The sequence below is a fragment of the Drosophila hydei genome, unplaced genomic scaffold (genome assembly GCF_003285905.1).
Source record: "Drosophila hydei strain 15085-1641.00,03,60 unplaced genomic scaffold, DhydRS2 tig00000211-arrow-pilon, whole genome shotgun sequence".
NCBI classification, from domain to species: Eukaryota; Metazoa; Arthropoda; class Insecta; order Diptera; family Drosophilidae; genus Drosophila; species Drosophila hydei.
The window spans coordinates 443237-467208 of NW_022045685.1; the positions used below are offsets into that span (position 1 = coordinate 443237).

General features: G+C 38.9%; 1 protein-coding gene across 3 annotated transcripts in view; it reads right to left on the reverse strand.

The window, feature by feature from the left end:
* The window catches only part of LOC111593001 (innexin shaking-B), a 151865-nt gene that overhangs the window by 125986 nt on the left and 1907 nt on the right, over positions 1–23972 (reverse strand). The window contains exon 1 of one of the 3 annotated variants that reach the window (XM_030223433.1): positions 17541–17600. The exons of 1 other annotated variant lie outside the window; for it this stretch is intronic. The gene's annotated coding sequence lies outside the window, so the exon portion shown is untranslated. Of the gene's footprint in view, positions 1–17540; positions 17601–23972 lie in introns of those variants that run through there. One more of the 3 variants, XM_023305524.2, reaches the window with a different exon arrangement.

The following is a 23972-nucleotide window of genomic DNA, read 5'->3' on the forward strand; positions in this document are numbered from 1 at the left end:
ACTTTTCAAGCAGATGTCCAACGTGATGTCTAAATGAACTTATGGAAGGTCGCTTTTGGACCAATTTGTCAGTCGAGTAGAGATCAGAGTTGCCGAACGTAACTAAGGGGAAGCTGTAATGCTTTCAGTTCATCGCGATCCTTGGCCGCAAGGGAGCTGCAGAAGCTTTAATGACTTCGCAAATGTCCGAGCTATAGAAATAGTTGAATGCTCCGCAGCTGCCCGGGCTCTGGTTCTGTGTCGCCGGATAAATGACAACTATTTCTTGGTGCGCTCTTCTACTGCTTCTCTTTTTGTGGTGGGCGAGCATGTTCGGGTTGGAAACCTTTGTCAAATTGAATGAGCTATCCGCAGGCATTATCATGGACCCACAATGCCCCGAGTCCAAATGTATTTTGGTTAGTGGGGCATTCACTAAAAAGACAGCGCCTGTCTGACAGGTGGAAAAAGGTCGCGCACAGGCACAGCGACAGTCGCCTACCTGTGTCTGTGTGTGGATGGGTGTGTGTGTGTGATTGTGTCCATCCGCGTCCTGTTCACACCCGCCCCACCTTAGGCCAGCGGTTTGCTGGGTGAGTGCGGCGCGTTTGTCCATGTTCATTACTGCGGTTAATTTGTTTGCTCTGCCCGCTGTTCTGTTTGGGGTTCACTTGAAAAGCTGTACCTAACAATTTTTGCGCACGCTTGAGCTTTTTTGCGCTTGTTTTTGTTTTTGTGTTATGTTTTTTAATAAGCTTCGTTGTGGACAGGTGCAAAAATAAAGTAAAAAGTGTTGGACGAGGCGGGGCCGAGGCAATCATCTGCTGGCACGTTGTTGACATCAAAATAATGACTGTCGGTGTGGGGATGGCATGGAATGGTATGGGGAAGTCGATGCGGATGCGGATGCGGATGCGGATGCGGTAGATGTAGATGAGGATGTGGATTGTGCCGGGCAGCACGGCCCAAAATGCCACAGTAACAACAACAAGCGCGTTTATGGTGGCGCCAAAGCAAACATATGCACAAGATACACACACCCGCACACCCGCACACCCACACACACGCACACATACATAAGTACAAGTGGCACATAAAACAGAAGCCAAGCAGTTTGCCCCACTCATCAGGCGGCTTCATCTGGCTAAAGCATATAATGCGCCCAACAGCCACCTCCAGCAGTCTCTTGCGCCCCGCCTCTCGCGCCTGGGATCATCATCAGCATCATCATCATCATTACACGCTCATGTTTCTGTACTTGTTGTTGTTGTTGTTGTTAATTACAAAAAAAATGCAAAAGCACGAAAATGTTGCTGTTTACCAAATTAAATGCTACTAATTGGACGAGTTTAGCGGCGCTCAAGTATATGGTCTGCGACTGTTGAGCTGCTTAGGCCCGTCTAAGGGGTTGTGGGGGCTGAAAGAGACTGTCTGCGTGTGTGCGCTGGATAATGATGGCTGTGTGTGTGTGTGTATAATGCGCTGCGCGGCAAGGCGTGGGTAAGTATACTGATGCCATGGAATTTTTAATGAAAGAAGTTATTAGCATGTATCTGCATCGTTAGCATCAGAAATGAAGTCGCATCAAGCATTTGAATATTTAAAGATCTATTCGCCACGGCTGACAGCCAGCTCAGCGCGAAAGTATCTGTTCGACAAGAGCACAAAAATCAACGGGGATAATATATGAAGAAAACAAGAAAATTACTCTCAGCTAGAGAAAAATTTAGATGCACAATTTTATAGAAAAAACTCTGATTTTCTATATAAAAAATAATTGTAAAAAATTATAATAAATAAAAAAACTAATAAATTAAAAGGTTGGTAAGTTTAGCTATGGCATCGAAGCCTTAAACAATTTTTATATTTATGTTTTCAGTTTTTAAATATTTTCTAAAAATTATATGCTCTAGTCAATATTTTTTTTCAATAGCTTGCATCTGTATATTAAATTTACAGGTATTAAAATATTAAAGAAAAAACTCTCTAATTTTCCATAAAAAAATTATTGTTTAAAAATTATAGTAAATAAAAAAAAATAATAAATTAAACTTATTTTTATATTTATATTTAAAGTGTTTCATATTTTTTAAAAATTGTATTTTTTTTTTAAATGAGAACAAGTTGTTCTATTACTGTTAGAGCAGGTGCAATAGGGAGATGATGTTAGGTCAAAGTGATGCTGACTGGAAGATTCGAGTCAAATTCGAGCAGAACGAATTGAAATAAAGATTTGCTTAAGTGTTACTTATTTGTGTGTTGTAGTTGCTGGCAGCACTCTGATACTGATTGATTGATTCAATTCAGTTTCGGAATTGTCATAAGTTGATAAAAAGTAAGCCACACAAGACTCTTCGCTGCGCATTCAAATGAGTGCCATTCCAGAGCCGTGTCATGCACCGAGCTGGCATAGGGCGCATAATAAGCAGAACAAGTACAATTACGAGGCGCTAAACATAATAGCCGAATGTGTCGAATCATGTTTTTTTATGAGCAAAGACTTCAAAATTGTGCGAAAATGATGTGGCACAAAGGCGGCGAAGGTAATCAATGGCATTTAGCGGCATCAAGTGGCGCCAGAAGAGCTGCAAAAGCGCGTTGCATACTTCGCGGCGCAGACAAAGCAAATTGCAAAACAGAATATATAAGGTATTTATTAAGATATATAGGTAGTATATATAGGTGGTATATACATATAGGTGGTATTAGAAAAAGCGCTGTGTGGTTAGTCAAAGTTGCGGCAGAGACTAGAGAGAAAAGTTACAGCAGAGAGAGCGAATCTCTCTCCCTCGATCTCGCTCTCTGGTCAACTGCAGCTACTGTGGCAATGGCAGCCAGCAAAAGGGCAAGCGCCATGTAAACATTTAAATCTGTTTGCAAATTATGCGCGCCAGCCACAAAGGCGGTTGGGTCTGAGGCAAAGCAATATGTGAATGGCGACAAAAAACGACACAGAAAAACAGCCAGAACAGAGCAGAGCGTAAAAGCGTGTGAGTCAAGCAAACAAGCGACTCGACCAGACAGCTGCAGCGACTCACGCACACACACACATAAAGCGGAAAGAAGAAGAGCAAAGTAAAAAGCCAGTGACGGCAAGTGGAACTGCATGAAAGGCAATCGCGTTCCGGCCATGTCACGTAGAGCGACGCCGATTAATAAACTCAACTTGCCGGCATAAAAATATCCATGGAAATTAATTAAATATTTACAGTTTACTAACATAAGCAGGTGTGTGTGTGGGCAGGAGGCATGGAGAGTTGCACAAAAAAAAAAGCAAAATAGAGAGAAAATGCGAACAGGCTACACGCTTGCAAAAGCAAAGCCAAAGCCAAAGCCAAAGCCAAAGCCAAAGCCAAAGCCAGTGCCAAAGCCAAAGGCAAAGTCAAGTAAGCTTTGCGCTGAATTGCAAAAATATGCAAAGGTAAGCGCCAGCAGCCGGAAAAGCGTATGGTTGACTGATTGACTAACTGACTAACTGACTGACTGCCTAGCTGGTGGCTAGTGGGTCTGGCTTGGTTGAGTGGTGTAGGGCTGTTACGCTGGTTTACCTTACCGTGCGGAGCTCACCAAACAGATGAGATTGGCCAGCAGCAGCAGCTGGCGCAGCAGCTAGCCTGATTGAAGTACCACAAAAACAACTCGAAACTGTGACCAGCTACAGCTACAGCCACAAGCCGAGCGAACGCCTCCATTCGGATGCGTTCAGTGTGCCAACTAAGCTCATAGTTGCCACCGCCAGGAAATGAAATTAGTGCTAAGCTGGTCAGACAGTCAGACAGCCGGGCAGTCGGGGCACAAAGCAACTCTGAGCTGTCAGACAGAACAAACAAAATACAAATAAACTTTTATGTCCGTAATCATATTTGCGCCACGTTTGCTGACTCGACGTCGAGCGTAATAAATTTAAATCAATTTAAAGGCATAAATTACGCCACTGTCGAAGCCAACAACTGCACTCTCAGGCAGTGGGTCACACGTGGAAGGGCTTGAGGTGCGCACAAGGCGTTAAATTAACTGCAAACCTTCAACACGAAGGCCCCCAGCAACTTAACTTATTTTGTTCATGTTGAAAGTCTTAACTGAAAATTCGAATCTTTGATTTTATACGACTTTTTCTATTTTACCATTATCCACAGTAGTCTCTGTATGTATTTGCCCATCTTCATCTTCATAAAGCTTATAGATACATGGAACATGTATCGCAACATATACAGATGTATGTAACCGGCAGAAGAAGGCGTGGCAGACCGCACAAACTCTATATATATATTGATTTGAATGAGTTAAGCCGAATCGGGCATGTCCATCCATCCATCCGCTGATCTGTCCGTTCGCACGTCCATTCGTCCGTCCATCCGTCCTTCCTTCCGACGGTAGGTTCATTCGTCTGTCCATTCATCCATCCGTCCTTCCGTTCGTCCGTCCGTCTGTCCATGCATTCGTTCGTCCATCGTTCGAGCGTCCGTCTATCGATTCGTCCGTCCATACGTTGGTTTGTCCGTCCGTCCGTTCTGTTCCATCATCAGCAAGAATCGTAGAAAGACTGCTATAAGAGCTCTTCTCACGGTTCAGGGTATTTGCTAGTCAGGCATTCCCGATGAGAGCACTCTTACTTGTTTTATTTTCGATAACACATTCCCTTTTCTTATTATCGATAACAAAGAAGAGGTGTTTCCAGATATATATTGAGTATACATTGAATAGTAAAAAAGTAATTTTCCTAGTTCATGTCAAGCAACTAGGCTTTCCTATAAAAGGCACTCAGATAATGAAGATATTTCATGGATTCGTACAGTCGGAGAGCTCATTGGGCAACGCAGCTCGAGGTGCGAGCTAAGCTGGCAGCGTATCCAAAGCAAAAGGCATCATGTCTGGCAACAGGATTAAGTCCTCTTGAAGTATATGAAGTAGTGTCTGATGGCTGCTTGGAAAGTAACACGCGTGATTGAGCCTGGAAGTATTTGGCTTGGCAGCGCGTTAGCCTCGACTGCTTTACAGACTTCGACAATTGCTGGCTGCCTTCCAGGCACTTTAAATTAACTAACTTGACTTGATTAAAGCTCTTTCGACTTGCCTACACTAGGCATATATCTGTTTCAAAACGAAAGACTGCAGCCAAAAGTTGCACGGAAAAAACTTTAATGGAAGCGTTGCTCGGCATCGTAAGTTTTCATTTCGAAATATTGCCGAGTCTATGCAAATTCTTTGACAATGGCGAATGGGAAAAAAGAGGAAGATCTTAACTTTAAATTGTGCCATAATATATTATCCATTTGGAACCGCAAACAATTTGGAAACTCTTTTGACACACACACACACGGATACACGGACACGGAGCCCCCGCGGTCGTGGTGCATAAGTGTGATCGCCTATCGACTATTACACACATACATTATTCACATGCTGTCCCTAGCTGGCAGCCCCAACTGCCAGCCCCTGGGCCCTCGGGGGAGTAGCTAAATTGTTGCACTTGTGAATGCCGAAAAATAAATAAAAAGCGTAACGAAATGAAACCAAACTCGAAATGCCAAAGTAAAATACCAACTGCAAAAGTACTGAAGAAGAACTCTAGCACAATGAATGGGCCTCCATATTCAGTCTCACAGACGTGGCGCGAGACGGCGATAGATAGAGATAGAGAAGGACAGAGTGAGAAAGGGATAACGGCAGCTGAAAGCAGCCCTAAAGGTCCAACTTTTAATGGCAAGAGCAAAGAGACAAGCGTGTGCATGGAACACATGTCGTGGCTGCGGGCAATAGGGAATCGAGGGAACGGCAAAGGATACACTTGGGGTACGGCGGGCGTCAGCGGTAGGTGTTGGGGGGGGCGTGGCAGCACAGTTAAGTGCATGTTACCCAACAATTTAGCAGCGTAAGTTGGGAAATTCTGAAATGGCCGCAGCAGGAGCAGAGAAGCCAAAAGACGCCAAAATGAAAAGTGGCAGAAAATACGGGAAAGAAGAAGCAGCTGAGAGGCTGGCAGCCAAATGCAATAGAATGCAAAAACCGATTGCACAAGAAGGTACGAGCCAAGTTAAAGAAAACCCGCAAGAAGTTGAAATGAAGATTTATTTGCCTATTTGCTTATTTATCTTTAGCCAAACTAGTAGAAGCGCGAGAGGAAGAGAGAGAGAGAGAGAAAGAGAGGGACATTTTATGAGCTGCTTGAAAAACTTGCAGCAACACTCACACGCAGCACAAAGTATCCTGCAACTGGAACTGGCTGGGAAATTTCGTTAAGTACAAACAGCTGAAATGCGGCCAGCGCCGGAATCGGAGCCGGAGCCGGAGCCGACGCCTGATGAGCAGCAATGCATTTAGTGTCTTTGCATTGCGTATCTCGTGTCCTGTTGCGGGTAACTTATTGTAGGTAGTTAGCACGAATTTTATACGACTCACACACACACAGTTATAGTCTAGCTGCGCCACACTCTTTATATCCGCTCAAGCGAAAAAGTTTGTGTTTAGTTTTCTTTTTGCGCTTCCGGCAAGGGTTGAGCCAAATAGCAACTACACCCAGCTAATGGGCCATTTAATTATACGGAAATCATACAAAATGCATCTAATTAGTTTAGCTTTTTAATTGCCAGGACACTTGAGCCGGCTGAGCCGGCAGCCCAGCCTCACGGCGGGGCATGGCCCGTAAAGCTTACCCTAATTTCTTTCAACCAGCTCGCTCACTCAAATACATATATATACGGCTTATATATATATATATATGTATATATATATATATATATATATATATATATATATATATATGTATAAAGAAGATCTGCAGCAACTGCTCCTTTGCTTTTCATATCGGTTGCCATGCAGTTTACCTTGCAAATACTTCAATATTTGCCCTCTCTCTCTCTCCTTCCCGCCTACTGCAGCTGCATCTGTATTGCTTGTATTGGTGCAACAGAAACAATCGCTGACAATTGTCTCGCGAATTGACTCTCGAGCCGCTGAGTCGCATCCTTTGCCTTTATCCTCGATAATTGGTCCATGCATAAAGCATGGAGCACAACAACACAAGAGTGCAGGACGAGCAGATACCCTCGTCACACTTATATCTGATGACTGAAGCACCCAATGAGCTCGAATTGGCAGCGAGGAACTCAATTTCTGCATGCTAAAAACACTCGATTTCCATGTTAAATGTGTACAGGGTATAAAGAGAAAGAGCTCATAATAAGCCCAGCCTCAATGTGGCGCGAAAAATCGTTAAAAAGAAACCAATTATTGAGCACGAGCTGAAGCGTACTACGAATTAAAATGAAGCCCGAAAGGAGTCAGCACAATTCAGAGCAAACAGCTGCACAGGCTCAGAGACCTTGTGCGTCTCCATAGCAGCAAGTAAGCTCTATGCAGCAGACTGCAGCATCAAAGAGGCATTGCACTTGTGAGAAAACTTGATGCCAGAGACATAAGGAACGTAAATCTGTAGAAAAGCATAAATCAAAGAGAGATTTATTTGAGGACACAGCTGTGTTCATAAAAATAGTAGTGCCACTGAGATTTGTTGTTGCACAACAAAATTTATTAATAAACTCAATATTTTGAACATAATTTAAAAGGAATATTAAAGTAAGAATATTTATTCCTAATTAAAATGTTTTTTTTTTTTTGTTAAAAATTTAGGAACATGTGCAGCTCAGGGCTTGAGCACGTGAAAGTAACAAAATTTAGTTGTGCATAAAAATAGTAGTGACTACTAAAAGTGGGAAAAAAGTATTTAATACTAGACTAACTTCATATATTTTCTTCATATATAATTTATATATATTATGTTTAACACATATTTTTTTATTCAATATTTAGTTGTTAGTCAACTATTTTCTATTGCAGCTTGACAACTGCGGCTTAGGCTTTGTGCAGTGCAGCACTACTATTTTTATGAACAAAACAAAATTTATTTATTTACATAATGTATATATAAATAAGGTAATTTTATATAACAGCAATAAGCAGCGTAACAATTAACTCCAGTTTAGAAATAAAACAAGCCAAGCAAATAAAACTCTTGACGTAGAGCGACTCTGCAGAGTAGGTCAACAGCTAGCCTTAGACATTCCAGCCCTAAGACCTTCAAAGATATTGTGTTTAACTAATTGCCAAGCCCACATATGTCAGTCGATCTGTACAGCTGCTCAAGTGTAACTAACTTTCACTTGATTACCGAGTTATGCGCCACAGGCCAACGCTCTGCAGAGCTGGTAAGATATCAATAAGAATATTTACATTTCAGTAAATGCACAAGAATATCCACATTTTATGATACATATATACATATACTTATACACTGCTATATAGGTACTCAACAATGTGCTTATATAGTACATGTGCACTACAGTTTTATGTGCTGAAGGCATAAAGGCAGCGCCATCAAATTGGGATACGACTCGACGTTAAAGGCTGAAGCGAAGAGGAAAACGCAGGAAAGCACGCAGCGATGGGAGTTGAGCATTTTTCCATTTGATGTGTGTTAAGTAAAAGGTGCTTTTAATATTTTAGGCGCCCACACACACAGAGTGCGAGAGGATAGTAACCGAATTGAGTATGTGTATGCAGAGTCTGGAGAATGGAGAATGGAAGGATGTAGCCACTTGAAAGTGCTGATGCCCAGCCAAGGTTAGTTAAAAGTTAGGCATTCGCCACTTGACGTGCCAAATTTCACGCCACTTGAAGCGATGTGGAGCAAGCAGCATGCAGCAGCAGCCACATCCGTTTCAGCCATCAGCGAAGCACCTGGAAAGTTTTTCAGCTGCCATCTGGCACCTGCCAGCTGCCAGCTGCCAGCCGCCATCACGCAGAGGAACGTTTTAATCCTTTTGCATATCGCATGCAGCGTAAAAAGCATCGTTAAATAAACATAAGAATATGAATGCAGGATTTGGTTGCGACTCGTGCAAGCCGCTTTCAAACTCATCCTCAGCATAAATTGGCCATAAATTTGATGGCTCAAACAAGCAGCCACAGCTGCCAGCACGTTCATTTCCGACTTCTTGTTTTTATTTTTTGCTAATTTCTTTTTTAACATTTGACTTAAGTTTTGAAGCTGGCAATCAATTAAAATTGCATTGGCCCATTTTCAATTTAATTTGTTTGCCTTCATCTATTTTTCCTGCGGAAAAACAAGTTGAAAATTGATTTATCGTCGAACAACCCAAGTGAAACGAATGGCACAGCGATCAAATTAACATATTTTCACAATAATTCCTAGTTGCTGTTCCCAATTTATGCTCAGATGCCGAGTCCTTTTGTATACCCACTATGCGACCGATAAGGGTTACGCTCAGCAAATTTATGTGCCCAAAAAGATAAATCGATGGGCAAATATAGCGCAATCCGAAATCACTTTTCATAGAGCGGCCCAAAACTTTCGGAGTTCAAACTTTAAAGCTCGCACTGCCAAAGAGTTAAGAGCAGGGCTTAAAAAGTAAGAACAACTGAACTCAACTAGGACCTATCCTAGAGCGTTATTTAAATATTCAATATCTTCTAAGCTTGACTTCAACAGAGTCAAGGCTCAAGTTTAGCTAGACTCAAACTGCGTCTAAAGATTAAAGTTTTAGATGATAGCTTAAGAACATCAAAGAGACTTATAAATACTTATGAATACTAGAGGAACTTGAGGAAAATTTATTAAATCGTGGACTACAGATAAAGACAAGATATACAGCGTTGTTCATAGAAATAGTAGTGCTGCTGAGCACCAAATGTTGGGCAATAAGTTTTGCTGCTACCAAATAGTGTTCGACTTCAAGTTATCTCGACAATATGCCCAACATTAATAACTATGCTAAAGATCTCAAAATTCATACAAGCTCCAACGGAAATCCCATACAAATCCAGTCGAAATCTTGAGCTAAACTGCTTAGCCTAAGCTCCGCTCGCCATTTGCAGTGTCTTAGACAAATTGAGGGGAGGAGCACAGCATAATAATAAAAGGGACTGAGGGGCAGCTGCTACACATATTCGTAAAAGGCCGCAGCTTCCATATGCGCTGCGCCTGTTAGATGTCCCATCATTGTTGGCCAACAACTACTTTGTCTCTGGTTGCGTTGCTTTTTCTACTTATTTTTTTACTCCAGCAACTTGAGCAGTGTGTGCGAGTGTGTGTGTGTTATTTATGGTCTAGGACTTTGAAGCTAAAATTTCGTAGCTCCATTCACTGTTCACTTCGCGCAGCTCCGGCTGCTATATTAAATCGCAGGCCATAGTTTTCAATAAGATGCCATCGCTCCGACCAAAAACTCAGGAACGATGCCTTCCATTTATTTTTCTTTTTCTTTTTTTTTTTAAGTAAGAGGGGCGTGTCTCTAATTTATGTACTTGGGGGTAAGTTCGCAATAGTTTTTAACGTGAATGTGTGTGTGTGGCAAGGGGGCCGAACGACGGATACCTTCGACTATGCCTTGCCAACAATTAGCGGCAGAGCAGGACGTGTGGGCGGATAGCCATGTCTGGCGTCTAGGCGGCGGCTAGCACGGACTATTCGACTATCGCGTCGTTTCGCTATGTTGTTGTAGGCGCGACAATTTCAGCCATTTGCCAAGCACTGCCTGTTCCATGTCCTCGTCGTCTGCGGCTGCGGCTGCGGCTGTAACTCGAGCCATCGTGATGTCTTATTTTATTCTCTGCTCTGGTTGGCCCTGCGGTGTCTAGCGACGTCTCCGGCTTGGCCTCCTTCGGCTGCCGGCTGGCCGATATTTTATTTTTATTTTTATTTGCAAAAATCAATTTATGGCTTCTTTGGCAATAAACGATTTCTCTTTTAGTTGCCTTTTTCTTTTCTTTATGGCCGCATATCTTAGTAATATTTTCTATCATTGTCATCGCTTGAGTTGTGCCCTACAGAGCTTCCACTGCTCCTCCAACTCGCTCTCTGTGTGTGTCTCCCTATCAGCTGTACTCACGCCAACGCCGGCGACGTCATCTCGCTTTTTCTTCTTCATTTTTATTGTATTGTTAGCAGTCCGTTGTCGCACCGCCCACCCAGTCCCACTTTGACCAACCGCACGCCCATTATTCATTGTGCACTTTGGACCTGCTTCCTTTTTGGCCTCACAGTGTGTGTGTGTGTGCGTGTGTGTGGACATGTGTGTGATTGTGTCTTGGCTCAATAATGGTGCGATAATAATGGTCGCCAAGAATTTCAGCCAAACACTCTGCGGATGCAGGCGCCACTTGAGCGAGTGATGCCCAAATATGGTCATGGAGTCAAGTCAACTCGAGTCAAGTCAAGCTATTTGCTTGAGCGGCAAATGAGCATTGCACACGCATTGCCTTCGTGTTGCGCAACAGGGCGTATGATTGACAGGGAAGGCTTGAGCAGCGGCTTAAGAGCCAAGGCAAAGAGTGATCTCAATTGAATGGAAACTCTGGGCAAATATATATATATATATATATATAAATATATAAATATAAGTATTATATGCATGCAGAGACCCAGAGAGTGAGCGAGAGAGAGAATGGACAAAAGTGGAAAGCGAATGAAATAAAGTGCAGCATATTAAACGATTGTCAATTGATAAATAATATTATAAATAAAAGCAAATTCAATTGAAATGAGCAGCAAAGCATGAAAAATATCAATTTGGAGCGATGTGGCTGCTGCGCACCGCCTTTAGCTGTGCTACGAAATAAATGCAAATATTTTTTCAGCTGCAACAGAAATGGAATTGGAATTGGAATTGGAATCGGAATCGGTCAGCAATAATGCTTCATATTAACCTTTAGTCAGAGCAATAAAAATTCAAAATTAATTAAGCAGCCATTGATGACAAATCAAACATGCACCCACACACACAGACGTTCTTTATGGCATATTTGTTGGCTTTGCCTTTGACCAACGTGGAGGAAGCGAGTTTTTCACAGTTTTTCTGCTGCACACACACCCACCCACACACACGCACCACTGTACAATGTCCATAAAATACTTGATGTTCTCTTTTTCACTCCCTCACTTTTTTTTTTTGAAATGACAAATAGAAAGAGCGTTGCAGGGGCAGGCGCTGACGCTTTTGTTGGGCTCGTTCGCCCAGCCATCCATAAAGTAAAGTTTTTTGCAGTCTTTTTTACCACTCACACAATAAATAAAGCTGTTTTATTATTGTATTTTGCTGCAGAGACGCATGAATAAATTTCGTCTGGCCGAATAAAATAGCACTTCACACACAGAGCGACGCATTTGGCAACTTTATAAATTATCGACTGCGCAAGGCAAAGGAACACGCAAAATGTGCAACTGATTGTTAAGTCCCATTGAATCGCATTAGCAGCGGGCACGATTATGAAGGACTCAACCCCAAGGAGCAGCTCAAAGCAAAGCAACTGAATCAAAAAGACTTTCAGACTACACTAGACTTTGACTTAGACAAAGTTGATCGAACAGCGAATCAAACTACTCATTGATAAAGGGTTTCTTGCTCATAGAGTAACCTGCTCCACAGAGCCATCTCCATTTTGATGTTGTTGTTAAATTATTTAAATGACATAGTAAAAGTTAATCAGAAGAGCAGCAGCTCTGTGCTCGCTCTTTCTATGATCGGTCGGACTTTGTTGAGATATATCTGAATCACTTTAGAAATGAAGAAACTTATAAGCTGCTTGCATCTCCAAGCAATTGACTACTCTGCGCTCCATTCACTGCCTATACAATTTCACCTTTTGATAAGACTCTGACCATGATCAACTATGTTTTAAGATGTCCGAGAGCTGACTTCATGACTCGAATATTCTCAGAACCAAGCAAAGTCGACAACTTGAGCAGCTGCTGATATATAGTCAACAAAAGTTGTATCACACTCGCTTGATCAAGCCTAGAAACTGAACTGAGGCTGGAACATTTCAAGACAAATCTTCACAACTTTATTAAATATATAATATAATAAAATATATATAAAATATAATTCTCAACATATCTGACGCCAAGCCAGTAGCAAGGCCAAGAACATTGTTTGAAAGCATATTTAATTTATATATTTATTTTAAAATTATATCTCTTCCAAGTCAACTCACAGCTCAAATAAAGTTCAGCTAGCTGCCATGGGGAATGAAAATTGTAATTAAAGAACTCTCAGCTTAGGTTAGCTTAACAATATGCGACTTCCGCTAGTTCGATTGCCCGTTCCAGACACGTTTTCCCTGGAGCTCGCTTGGGCCTATCTATCAGCAAACAGTCAGTCCGTTTGCCATCCGGTCAATCACTTATCAGGCAAGCATTTGCTTGGCGCTGCTTGGATCTGCAATTATTTGTGATATTCCCAATAGATGTTTCAACTAGAACTGGCCGTTGCTGCGTTTTAGTTTAGCATTGATCAAAGCTAATCGAGCGCCCAGCGCAACGATGAAAAGGCAATTCTATCAACGCCCAGAGCCGTTGGCCGCTTGCCGTTTGCCGTTTGCCGTTTGCCGTTTGGCTTTCGGCTTGTTATTGGCATTTATGCAGCTAGGCATTCATCCATCAATCAATCAATCAATCAAGCATTCATTATGGCAGCTACCAAATTAGCAAAAACAGCCGCAGTTGCCGGACGAAGCCAAACAACACAAGCCCATTGGGCCCATTGTTCGATTCCTGCAGCAGCCGCAATTCGAATTAAAATTAATTGGCAAAATAATACACTCTCCACACGCACACAAACACATGAATAACAATGGCCACGCACTGTAGAACAGGCGTCCAGAATGCGTAACATGCGAAATACGCTGTGCATATGTATGACAGCCAAAAGATGGGGCGTATGCGCAATGGCTATATAGATAGATGGGTAGAGGGATATAAATATATATACATAAGAAATATCTCTCATTTGTGACACCTCAAAGATCCTTCTCTCTCTCCAGCTCTCTCCCTTTGTTAAATAAATTCTAGTTGTGCTGTGACAAATTCTCTAGCTGTGATATGTTATATTATTTCATTTGATTTGATTTGATTTGATTTGATTCGGTTAGATTCGATACGATACGATTCGATTTGATTTGATTTCAGTTTTACTTGGCCCATTCATGGGCTCTGTGGCCATAAGTAACTATATATTTTCGCAACGCAAACGCTTGTTGGAGCCGACATGGCGCTGACTGATATCCAGCAACAATAACAATAATAAAAAATACAGCTACAGCAGGAACAACAACAACACAAGTGTACATATATAAATAAGAGCCAACAACACATCTCTAGACATGTTTGCTTGTTTATAAACGAACTTTTTATTGCTACAAAGTGGCAGGCGACAAGCCAGAAATGTTCGACGCACACAGCCAGTGCCGGGTGGGTGGATGATCTATATATATATAGATATACAGTTATATTTTGTATATGCGTGCGTGTGAGTGTGTGTGTGTGTTGTTGTTGTTGTGGTTGAAGCACACAGAAACTTTTATGTGCGGCACGACCGAAATTCGAATGCATTTCGTGTGCTGCAAACAAATTCAATTGACAAGTTAAAAACTTCGATTCGCTTCAAGTGCAATAGAAAATATTTTACTTGAGCTCTTTCACCCTGCCACCCTCTCTCTCACTCTCTCTCGGACTATCTTAAGCAAGCTTTATATTAAAATTGTTTTCTTAATATCTTTAATATCTGATTGAAGCTCAAGTTTCACTTAAAATTCAAACTCAAATTTAAGCTTCAGAAACTTCTACAACAAACAACAAAATTAAACATTTAAATTAATATATAAATTCTGCTTCTGTGAACTTTAAGTCTGACTTAATAGGCAGCAAATTCCAACTCTTCTATCTGTCCTGAAGCTAAGCTATAGAACTCTTATGTAAGACCTGTTCTATATGAATCATTTCAATTCGATAACTTTTTCAATCGAGATCGATAAAAATCAATAACAAACCTGAGCAGTTTGAGCACGCAGAAGAAAGGCTAGACTTCTGCACTCTATAATATAATATTATAAATAAAATAGAAGAAGAAGAAGCATACACTTAAAGGCCTGGTAAGCCCTAGTGCCAAACGCTGCTTAAGAATGCACTTCAAAATAGCTGAAATTTTGCCTAGTTGAGAAATTGAAATTAAATTAAATTGTTGCAGCAGCTGCATAAATATGCTATAAATTTTGTTGTTATTTTTACTAATTTCCGAAATGGAAATACAAAATTTTTCTTTTAAATTAAAAAGTGCACAAAACTTGGACTTGCATCCACATCTAGCTAAAAGAAACGTAGATAAAATCCATCAAATAAGTCACATAAAAAAGAAAAATGAAAATGCAAATGAAAACTGGACACAAGTCGATGGCACTGTGTTTTCTTATAATTAGCCACGGGCAATGCCGGGTAATTTCTGCTACAGTATAAATAAACATGCTTAGGTTTCTGTCTGTGTGTGTTGTTTACACAATTTATGTATAATTAATTTAATTTTGAAACTGTTTGGCAATGGCCACGCCCACGCCCATGCCATGTCATCCAAGCTCTAAGCCCACGCCTGGCCAATCGTCAGCATTTCCTGCAGTTCGTTTGCCTCGTTCGGCCAACATATTGAAGCGGAAGTGTTTGTGACTTTTATGATTTGGCAAGTCTTTGATTTGATTAAGCCTCAAAGTGACACACACATATATAAGGCTCTATGTGTGTGGGTGTGACTGATTGGCATTGCCCGGGACTAGCTGAATGAATCCCATGAATGGCCAATGAATTTTCCCTCACATTGCGACTCTCACGATTTTCACACAGCTCCATAATGTATTTGGGTTTTTCCTTTTTGCTCTGCTATTTTTTTTTTCTTTCCTTTTTTATTTTTCGGTTTATTTTCCGTTTTTCTATCACTGCAATTGAATTGCTTTAGCATGAAGCTGGCTTAGAAATTAACTCTCATTTTCGGGCGGACTTTTCACTTTATTTGATGTGGTTCCATTTGACCTAAGTTGACTCAACTAATCAATACGTTCAGCCTAAGACTCTCCCAACTCTCTATCTAAACCAGCAAGATGATCGTTTCGGGAGAATGGAATCAGGAACTTGAAAAAAGAGCGATTTCTCCTCTGTATTTGTCTCTAGAGCCGAACAGCTATTCAGTAAAGTTTATGCACATTTGAGTATTCATAATTTGAGTATTTAAAAAATAAACAAAATTATTTCTAAATTTCGAGTTCTAATCGTATTTGATTTTCTTTCTTTTTATGTTAAAATATAATGAAAATATGTCAAAGAAACTAAATACTAATTTGCTCAATATATTGAATATGAATAGTGAATGTGAATATTGAATATGAATATGAATAATAAATTTGAATACAATGAATTTTAATACTAAATATAAATATTGAATATGACTATGAATATGAATTCCGAATATGAATACTAAATATGAATAATGAATATGAATGCTGAAAATTGAATACTGAATATGAATACTGAAAATGAATGGTGGAAATGAAAACTGAATACTCAATTTGAATACTAAAAATGAATACTGAACAAAATTACTGGATACTCATATTAATAACGTAAGTGAATATTGAAAATTATTGAATAAATTTAATAAATAATAAGTGAATAAATGTTGGAAATGAATACTGAATATGAGTACTATGTATGAATACTGAATTTGAATACTTAATGTATATAATGAATACAAATACAAAACACGAATTTTGAATATGAATACTGAATAGAAATACTGAATATTCGTATTGAAAATAAATATTGGATATTAATTAGGAAGATGAATGCTGAACAGGAAATGAATACTGAATACGTATACTTAATATGAATATGGGATATAAATATTTATGAGTTTTGAATATGAATATTGAATAAAAATGCTGAATGTGCATATGAATATGAATATTGTACATGAATATGAATACACTATTTATATATTTATACCAATGGACACTCATATTTAGTCTGGACTTCTTGCCTTTGATCCTGTGCTCATCACTTAATCAATCAGGCTTTTCCAGGGTTTTGCATCTAAAGACTTTTCTAGCTCAAATTTGTCATTAAAATGTTCGACTTCTAAGCCTCAACTTATCTGGCATCAACTGGCATCAACTATAATATTTCAGGTTTTTTTTTCATTACACAAATTCAGTCATCAACTTTTTCTGTGTTCTTGTTTATGTTTGCAACATATCTCTATGTGATTATGCATATATATATATATATATATATATATATATATATATATATATATATATATATATATATATATATATATATATATATATATATATATAGAGTATGTATCGTATATATGTATATATAAGGCACTCCACACAGTTTGTGTTCTTGAGAAAATTACATTAATATTAAACGAGTATTTTATGAGATTCCAATTGATGGAATGAATAGCTCAAATGCTTCAGCTGCAATACAATTTCCTTTCACACAGCCACCCAGCCACCAACCACCCACCCACCCACTCACACACACATACACAATTTCCCCTGCTGTCAATGAGCGTGAAAAAAATTGTTGGAATCTCGCAGCGAAGGCAAATTTGTTTTCTCTTTCTCCCTCGCTCTCTCTCGCTCTTTCTGCTTCTCTCTCAAATATTGTAGAATATCAATCAACGGCAGTTTTATGCCTTCCCCTCGCAACTTACCTGGCTGATGTTTGCTTTGATTTGCTGTTGTTTTTTAAATTATTATTGTCGTCGTTGTTGTTGTTGTCGTTGCGGCTGCTGTTGCTGATGTTGTTGCTCCCTTTTTTTCTTGCTTTGCTGTCTTTGTTGCTTTAGGCGCGTAAAGTTTTCTTTTGCATTGGCTTGAACGAATTAAATGTTGTTTGTTTGGCGCCGCATGTCGCTGTTGTCGAATGTTGCTGCTGTCGTTATTGCTGTAAAAATATTTTAATTGTTGTGTGGTTGTCGTTGTGTGCCGAGGAGGAGTCACATGACGCCCGTGCGCCGCTTGCAACCAACAAATTTCGTTGTTTTTGTTTACTTCTCACTTTTTTGTCACTTTTGTAAACGCGATTTGTTGTTGTTGTTGTTGTTAATAGTTATAGGCAACAAATTGCAGTTGTTGTTTCGTTTATTGACTTTTGGCTATGGATTGTTCTTACTTATTTGTTTTTATTGTTGGTTGTTTGTTGTTGTTGTTGTTGTTGTTGTTGTTGTTTTCTATTTGTTTATATTAATAACTTAAATGCAATTGCTAATTATTTTATGATATGTATAATTAATTGCATTTACTTTCGTAATATATTTGGACTCTATTTCAGTCTATTTGAGCTTCATGTATTTATTATGTATTTAATTAAATAATTTAATAATTATTTGTATTACTTTAGTTTATTTTAAATAAGTTAATGATTAAATATTTGAGTACTTAATGCATTCTGTTTATTTATTTACTTGACTTTATTTTATTTTCTATTTGTTTCTTGTCTGTTTTCTGTCTTTGATCTGTTGTTTTTGGTTTTTCAAGTCTTTAACTGTTTTAATACTTCATCTCCTCATATTCGCTTCATTATCAACTTGTTCACTCCGACATCTTTGTGTGCTATAATGAGAGAAGAGTTTTGAGATCTTTGAGAATCGAGCATTGAAAAACTTCAACAATTTCCCAGTGGCTTACAATGGAAATTGCATTTTTCTTACATTTCTAGTTTGCATTTTCATATTATTTTCATTTCAAACTATTTCTTAATCAGTTTTTAGAGTTTTCCTTTCGTGTTTATATGTGTGTGTGGGTATTTTTTTTCTAGAATTTTCTCTTAAGCACATAATTACATTTTCAAGCCTAATCAACTTTCTCTTATTATAGCATAAATTTTCATCTAACAACTTTCGCAACATGTCGACCCGGAAACACTAAAAACTTTACCCTAAGAATGAAGCAGGCGGCCAAGGAGAGGGGGCGGGGAGGTGCTGGCAGAGTTATGCTGCAATAAATTTCACCTCATAAGCCAATAATAACGAAACTTTTGTGTTGCACATTTTATGCCCAAACCATGCCACAGCAAACTGCCTACCTGCAGCAGAGTGTCCTACTTTTGCAACAAATACAAGTGCAGCAATAAGAATGCTATTTAACAACGACTCACACACACACACACACACACACACAGACAATGAAAATGAGAAAATTGCATACGAAAATGTAACGAAAAGAAGAAGCCGAAAAAATTGATTGAGTCTTGGCAAGAGCGAACGAGCGAGCGAGCGAAATGAGGTAACAAATGGAAAACACTTTAATGAGGCAACGGCCACGAGGTGAAACTCTCAGACAAACCTAGTTACTACACACACACACACACACACACCTTTGTGGATTCAGTTGGGGGCAAAGAGCTTATATGCATAATGAGGCACACCTCGCGCTCACAGACGCCGAGCCAAACCAATATGGGGCAATACACAGAGCCAGCATTTCCGGGCTGCTTTCGTTTTCGCGACAAACACAAAGGCGATGGCGATGGCGATGGCGATGGCGATGGCGATGGCAATGGCGATGGCGATGGCGATGACGAAGTTGTAGTCAATGGGAATGTCGGTCAGTATGTTGTTGGCCGCGACTCGAGTTTAGCTATATCAAACTCATGTCTTTCTATGAAAAATTATGCAAGAAACACATCATGAACACAGACTGACGTGTTGTGGTTCGATATATCGCTTATCGAACTATATATAGATCATATATAAGTCTAGTCGAGTTGGGCTCTAAGATAGCTTTCCTAGTCAAAGTATAAGACAATTGAAACTTATTAAAATTCCGATAAAATTGTTGGTAAATAATAACAAAACTAATTGTATTAAAGTTTTTTCTTAGATTTGCCCGCAACTTGAGGGAACTCAAATGGCTAACGGTAAAGCGAGCTCACAATGGATAGCGCGAGGGCATTAGAGTCAAGCACAAGAAACACAAATTATTATTATTGCGTGTCATGCCAATGGGGCAACGCCTCTATGCGAGAGAGAGAGAGAGAGAGAGAAGAGAAAGAGCGAAGAGGGCGACTTGGGCACAGACTCCGCCACATTCATGTTGCTACGCGCCACGACTCAGGGCAACATCTGCAACATGGCTGCAACAAACAAACGGCAAACGCCTGTTCCCATTGGCCTCGTGACTAGACAACTTTTGTTTGTTTGCTTGGGCCCCTCCGCAGCTGCCAATCTCTGCTATGTTCCAAGTGCATAGAATGCATTTTAAGTAAGTTCACGCCGCGCTATTAAGCACACAAACCGCGCGCCCTGCCACCTTGCAACCAGCAGATTTTCGCAGCATACTTGCAAGCGCATCTTGTTGCCGTTGTTGTTGTTGTTCGTCTTGTTCGTGTTCTGCAGTCAGCGTTGTCCTGCTTCCTTCTTTTTTTATCATAATTTTTTTTGTTTTTTATTTTGGTGCATTTCCGATGCGCTGGCAAAGGCGGCGTATCTTAATCACATATATAACGAGAGCGACAGAGAGCCATACACATACACACGCGCGCTGACAGAGCGCGCGTGAGCGAATGAGACAGAGCATATGTAATTGCTATTTAGACTGGCTGCATACAATTACGTTTGTGTGCGAGCGAGAATGCATATGCGTGCGTGTGCGGTGTCTCTGTCTGATTTAATGGCAATAGCTGCGGCAGGCAAGCAAAGCCTCGCTAACAAACACAAACACAAACACAAACACATGCACAACAATACAAATAAATGAGTGAGCGGCAGCGGGACAAGCAGAGGGAGTGGGAGAGAACGATATGCATAGGCAGGCATGCATGAAGTGCAAGTGTATTAAAGAGAGTTTAATGCGTGCTCTCTAGCCTGGGGCGACCCAAAGACCATTTAAAATAGGACAACGGGGCCAAACAAACAACGAAACAGCCGAAACAACCAAAATACCAACACAATGAAAGGATGTGTCGCAGATAATAAAGGAAGCCATGTCACTTTTGTTTTAAGCCCGCATTGTATGGCGACTAGGCCGAGCCTACATGTAGCAGCAACAACAACAGCAGCCACTCACACATTCACACACATATATAAACTATAGCATACACATATATTAGGCCAACAAAAAAATCTATGTACACTTGTATATAAATAATAATTTATGGTTATATATGTATAGGAGCAGGAGCAGTAGCCGCAGCTAATATACCCTAATATAAAGCTTTTTCTCGACTCAATGGAAGTTCTATATGAAACAATTCCAAGAATTCCTATAGTTAAAACTATTTTTAGTATTTCGGAAAGGTACATTTCTATGAACAGTATAGCAGAGCTTTGGCTAGGTATCTTCTAAAATCCTGCAGATGTTGAGCTATAGACACAACTGCCTTAGATACCAGGTAAAGCTATCTTTGAGCTAGCTATTCCAAGAGTTATACATATATTCATAAATTTATATAATCTTCATATTTAGTGACATTTTCATAACTACTATTAAAGATTATATCGAGAATGACACAATTACTTCCACGCGACTGTTGTTCGGGAATATATATACTTTATATGGTGTCAACCATACCTCATCATCATAAATTGTAGCACGAACTTTATGCACTCAATTCCCATTTTCAATTTGGTTCAGAGTATTAAAAAAAACGCATTTGCAGCTGTTGTCCTTTCGGAATATGATATCAATTTAATGCCACATTTTATAATTTATTTTTGTTGCAATTCTCGTTTTTTTTTCGCTCTCTCTATTTTTTGTATTCAGTTTATGGTTATGATTTTTTCTCCATCTCTCTATCTCTGCCTTTCTTTCCCTGTCTGTCCACCTCTGCACAAATTAAAATAAAATTGAAATTAAATTTCATATGTCATGTTATTCAATTCATTTGTTTTTTTTTTTTTCTTGATAGTGTTACATGGTGTTAAAATAGAGCTAAATGCGAAAATACTCGATATATATATAACCTATATATATATATATATATGTATATATATATATTTGTATGTTAATGTCACCAATTGCCACTTTTTCATTTAAGCGTATAAAACGGAATTATTTAAATCGTGAAAGGTTCACATTTCAAATTCCTTTTCACCTTTATCAACTCTCGAATACAACCAACAAAAAAAAAAATATATATATATATATATATATATATATATATAAATTAATTTATGGTAAAAGAGCTCGAAATATATATCAAATCAAAATCTGCAACAGCTTTTGCAGCAAATTTATATAAGATAAAAAGCTTTAAAGTCTGCTGAGATTTAAAAACAGTTTTCGCTTACCCTAGCAAAAAACTGAGCTAATATAATAATAATACATAATATAAAAAATTAAAAGTAAAATTTAATTTATAAAAATACTAAACTAATTCTGTAAACTCTAAAGAATATTATAAAACCAAATCTGTTTCTGATTTAATTTGATATTTCAGCCAAAAAATTGAATTGAGGCTAGAAAAAGTGGCAGAAGACATATTACAGAAATTGTTGATAATCAACCCCGAAAAAAACTTTAAGTAATGAAAATAATTTTTAGACACAATTTCCTTCTTTGGGAATAAATCAATATAAAATAAGCAATAATAAGAAAGAAGGCCAAGAAAACAGAGCTAATAATATAGCCGACAATACAATATACAAGTATATTATAAAGATTATAAATACTATATTTATTATATATATATATATATATATATATATATATATATAATAAATATAATATATAATAATAAATATATATATATATATATATATATATATATATATATTTATTTATTTATATTTATACAAAAATTGAGTTGATTTTTTCATTAACTTCAGCCAGAAATAAACAGTCGAATAACTCTACTATCTCTACACCCCTTTCTAACTTATCCGGTCTACATAGATTTTAATTGATACCAAAGAAATGTTAAACTACAAATTTACTTGCATGTCAGATAATATATATCTCAAATATCTGAACTTGACTGTGTATAGTTCACGAGTAACATACAGATGGACAGACGGACATGGCCCTATCGATAAGTTCACACTTTACACACCAACAAACAGACAAGATTACACTTAAATATATATGATAATGATCTATAGTTCGAATTTGTCAAATCGGTTAAGGCTCACATTGGAATTGCATAATTGGAATTTGAGAGTTTGTCAGAAGATGAAAGAGATTTCTAATTAGCTCTAAGATGGCGCTATAAACAGAAATGGGAACTCATATGAGGCGTTTAGTCATTGAACAAAGACACCGACCACACTGACCGTAGATGACGACGAGGGCAATGCATCAAATTATTAATAGATCCATGTGAAACTCAAATGATTCCCCCAGTTGCGCGGAACAACGGAATGGCCGGAATTTCAAATACAAAAACAAAAAAAAAACTAACAACAAAGAAAGAGTCGGGAGTATTCGACGGAAAAATACCCAATAGACGTTTATAAATAAGCTAGATGTATTCCGATTAAAGGCTATCGATTATTTGAAACTCAATTTGACTAAAGGTGGCTCGACATTCGCAGCTCCTGCTTGAACTCTCTAGACTGACCGACGGAATTTCTGAATAGAATAGAATACATCTATATATACTGCGTTGGGTATACCCTATTTGGCCACTTGGAGTGGTATACAAAATACAATGGAACGAAATGCTGGCCGGCAAAGACGTGAAAAATCATTTCAAACTCAAGATTTATTTGATTTCGACAAGTTGCGCGAAATGAGCGCACAAACAACAACAATTATACGCAAGAGAATAATAGTTTCTTCTCTCTTTCTCCTGCTTCTTCTTCTTCTCATCTCTCTGCTGTTTGCCTATTTTCATTGTTTATATCTTGCCGCGCAGCTGACGCCATAATTTTTGTCCAAAACGTGTTTAAATAAATAACAAATAGCAACAGCAACAATAGCAACTACGTAATGCTCGTTCGCAGATATAAATTAGATATATTTACGGATCGATAGATAGCTAGATCTATCTAGATACTTCAGTTCTAGATACTTCAGTTTTTCACACACGTCACACACCTGCAATACACCTGGCCAAACGAGCCCATAACTGCACTCAAATCAGCTCAAATCTATTCAGGCTAACTAATACGCCCTTCTCGCTCTGTGAACGAGCATTAGCAGCA